Here is a 4,292-nt window from a genome sequence, read left to right as displayed (position 1 = left end):
CAAATGTTAACGCTTCCCATTTAAGATACAAAAAGTCTCTTCAGCAGTTTAGATGTCCTTTGGATCCACTCGACATACAAACAAATGCTAATAGCATTCAATTGCTTTGTAAACAAAGCATTGTCCTTGTCTTCGGCCATGTGGTGACAGCCATTTTATCCCTGGAAATTTAAAAGCACATCGCTCAGGGATCCTTTAATCAAAAACATGGATCTTCAGAACTGTAAATTATTGCGAATTCTTGCACCTTCACCGATAAATCGTAGACTCGTGAGAGAGTCGGGTCATTTCTCGTTTCCTTTTCAATGGCAGAATTTGTTACTGGTAGACATTCCACTATGGTAGAGTGGAACATTTCCACTGGGTCCACTGTAGGTGCCTCTTGTACCATTGGCAACGGTAGACGCGATAAACCGTCAGCATTTCCATGCTGTTTTGATCCTTTGTATTGTATGTCATATCGGTGTGCCCCTAGGAAAAGGGACCACCTCTGTAGCCTTTGTGCTGTCATAATGGGAACGCCCTTTTTAGGGTTGAATATGGAGACGAGGGGTTGATGGTCAGTCAACAAGGTAAATTTTTGTCCGTGTAGGTAATGGTTGAATTTCTTCACTCCCCATACCAGGCTGAGTGCTTCCCTGTCGGTCTGGGCATAGTTACGCTCAGCTGAGTTCAATGAGCGTGACGCAAAAGCTATTGGCCATTCTGAGCCATCAGGGAATCTATGTGATAATACCGCTCCTACGCCATAAGGGGATGCATCGCACGCCAGTCTGATTGGCAGTGATGGCTTGTAATGAGCCAAAACTTCCTTGGACGTGATCAAGCCTTTACATTTATGGAAGGTACGTTTACAGTCCTCGCTCCATTCCCAAATTACTCCCGTTTGTAGCAGTTCGTTAAGAGGGTGCAGAACAGTTGACAAGTTCGGTAAAAATTTATGGTAGTAATTTATCAATCCCAGGAACGACCTTAATTGTGAGACATTTTCAGGTGTTGGTGCTTTTATGACCGCTTCAATTTTCTCAGGGGACTTATGCAACCCTTCTTCATTAATTATGTGGCCACAATATATTTGTTTTTGGAAAAATTCGCACTTGGGGCGGTTTGCTCGTAGGCCCCGTTCTCTCAGCCTAGTGAGTACCTTCTCCAAATTGGCAAGGTGTTCGTTGTCATTTTCTCCTGTTACAAGGATGTCGTCTAGGTAGCATTGAGTCCCAGGAATCCCTTGCAGGACTTGTTCCATAGCTCTTTGCCAGACAGCTGGAGCTGTTGCTATTCCGAAAACCAGTCGATTGTACTGGTACAGGCCTTTGTGTGTGTTTATTGTGAGATACTTTTTAGAGGCCTCTTCAACCTCCATCTGTAGATATGCCTGTGCCAAGTCAATTTTGGTGAAACGTTTCCCTCCAGATAGTGAGGCGAAAATATCTTCTATCCTCGGAAGAGGATACTGTACCGTGTGAAGGACTGGGTTTACAGTCACCTTGAAGTCCCCACAGATGCGAATTTTTCTCTGTTCTTCAGATTTATCATTATTTAACGTTTTCTTCATGACCGGGACGATGGGTGTTGCCCACTCGCTCCAATCTATCTTGGATAATACGCCTGCCTTTTCCAAATTCTCCAGCTCTGCCTCGGCTGCTGGACGAATTGCGTATGGCACCGGCCTTGCCTTAAAAAACTTGGGAATTGCCGCATCTTCCACCTTTATTGAGGCGGTGATGCCTTTCAAGGTTCCTAGTTCCTGTTGAAACACTTCTTTGGCATTGGCCAAGATGCCTTTTAATCGTTCAGGTATGATGTCATCATCATTTTTTTTCTTACTGGTCACCGTCAGTGCCTGAATGGAGTGCCAGTCCAAACGTATCTTCCTGATCCATTCACGTCCCAACAGCGGTGGACCACCATCTTGCAGAACGTATAAATACAACTTCTGTATTTCCTTGCCATTGTATACAACAGGCACCTTTATTTTCCCTTTGGGGTATACTTTCTGCCCCGTATATGTTTTCAAGATAATGGATGTGTCTTTCAAAGGTATATGCGGAAATAGCCGCTCGTAATCCCGTCTACTTATGACGGTCAGAGCTGACCCTGTATCTAGCTCCATTTTAACTGGGGACCCTGCTATCGTGAGGGTAACCCAAATGGTCTGGTAATCTTCTTTGGCAATTACATTATGTAATTTGAGAGAGCTTAGTCTCTTGTTTCCGGAGTCGCTATCGCTCTTCTGGTCTTCGGAGCTACTGTCCGTCATCATTTGTACCTTTCTGTACTTTTCCTTATTGATTTTTTTTCTGTCAGTGGATTTTTTGTTTCCAGATCGGCATACACGTGTAATGTGTCCCATCTTTCCGCATTGCCTGCATGCTTTGTCCTTGAACCAGCAGTCCCTCTGGTCATGGGTGGATCTGCCGCAGCGACAACATCTCTCGAAAGCCCATGTCATTTCATGGGTGCCGAAGTCCTGTGACTTTTGCTGTATCTCTGCAGCTCCTCTTGCTGCTGCTTCGTATGATACAGCTACACTGAAAGCCTTGTCCAGTGTCAAATCTTTCTCAGAAAGTAGCCTTTTTTGTGTTCCTTCACTTAGGAGACCGCAGACGAATTTGTTTCATAGAGAATCTGCCAGTCCTGCCCCGAATTGGCAGTGTAGGGTATCAACAATCTCCTTAAAATTCTTGTCCATCGGTTTGGCTGGAGTGATTAAGTTTCGTAACAGCCTGTATGTCCTTGTGCCCATTAGATTTAGAAGTACCGATGCCTTTTTATCATCCTTTATTTCATTCGCTGTGCAATATACTTCCACTTTTTCCACATATGTGGCCCAATCCTCTACATCACTATCGAAAGTAGTAATGTTGCCAGTCTTAGGCATCATGAAAAAAAAAAAAATGGCGCCTCCCGCGCTTTCCTTTCTTCCTTGCTGAAAAAAAAATGGCGCCTCCCGCGCTTTCCTGCCGCTGTTGCTGCTGACAACGCTGTTCTCCGCGGTTTTTATTTATACAAATATTTTTAATAGTCGGAGACTTGTTCCCGCCGGACTCTCTGGGACTTTCCCCGCCCTCTGCGTGGTCCGAACGCCGACCTGCTTTGTAGAGCTGGCCGTCTCCCGAGTGCTCCACCCTTCGTCTTTGTTTGCCTGCGCCTTCATTGCTTGGCCCCGCTGTAGAGCCAGCCGATCGAGCCCCAGCCCACCGCCCAGGAAGGATTATTGCAGTACCTGCCACCAGCCTGGCTAGCTGGTGAAACCACAGTTTTTTTTCTTTTTTCTTCTTCCTTCGTCTGAGGAATCGATCTCCTTGAGGTGCTGCCGAATTGCAGGTAAGTCCGTTTCCAATTCGTCGCCACTGTTGTATCCGTGTGTTAATGAAGACACGGAATGCAGGAGTTGGTTTACAGGTGTTTACTGGACAAAGTCTGGAGGTGAACTAAAAGATACAAGACACTATACAGGCTTGTGGTGTATGTGCCTTTAAGAGCCCCAGGTGTGCGTAATGTCGGTAATTGCCACTTGGGCTATATAAGCCTGTGTATTGTGTATATCCTTTAGAACCCCCCGCCCCCCCAGACTTTGCATAGTAAATACCTATGAACCAACTCCTTTCTTCAGTGTCTTTATCAACACACGGACACTACAAGGCTTATATAGCCCGAGTGGCCATTACCGGCATTACAGTACACAGGGGTTCTTAAAGTCACATACACCACATTATGGTACTGTTAATCTAAAAGGGGAGGAATTGTAATGTATGTACCTTTAAGGGGAGAACTACTTTTTACAGCTCCTGTATACTGTAGTACCGGCAGTGACCACACCTGTATATAAACCCTGAGTAGGGATCTGTACAATTAGTTCTAGAGTAACCCTCATTCAGTAAACACCTGTTGATCGTTCCCTGCAGTCTCTTGTCTAATTATTGAAGGACACAACATCAAGATACACGAATCTAACAGTCTCCTCCACTGAAAGTCAGCAGCCTTCCACCAGACATGCTGCAGCCACTGGGGTAGCACTGCGTAGGAGCACTAGGACAGGCAAAGGCACACGAAAGACAGGCACTAGGGGAATGCACAAGGGTGCATTCGTATGCAATACCGCATGATTTAATTTATAAATTTGGTTTGGAATGTTTATTTCGTGGAGGCTTTTATTTATCATTGTGGCCAAGTGGACGCTGTGATGGTCCATGTCAAAGGGAAGGGAAGGAGTGTGGGACTATTGGTGAATGGGGAATTGGGGTTGCAGTTACTGGTACCTCACTCAAATTAGTTCTTCATGTACAGCC

This window comes from Somniosus microcephalus, chromosome 12, assembly GCF_052327205.1.
Source record: "Somniosus microcephalus isolate GS21.2 chromosome 12, FLI_Smic_1.0, whole genome shotgun sequence".
Classification (NCBI taxonomy): domain Eukaryota; kingdom Metazoa; phylum Chordata; class Chondrichthyes; order Squaliformes; family Somniosidae; genus Somniosus; species Somniosus microcephalus.
The sequence above is the reverse complement of the archived record's forward strand: the minus strand, read 5'-3'. Positions refer to the sequence as shown.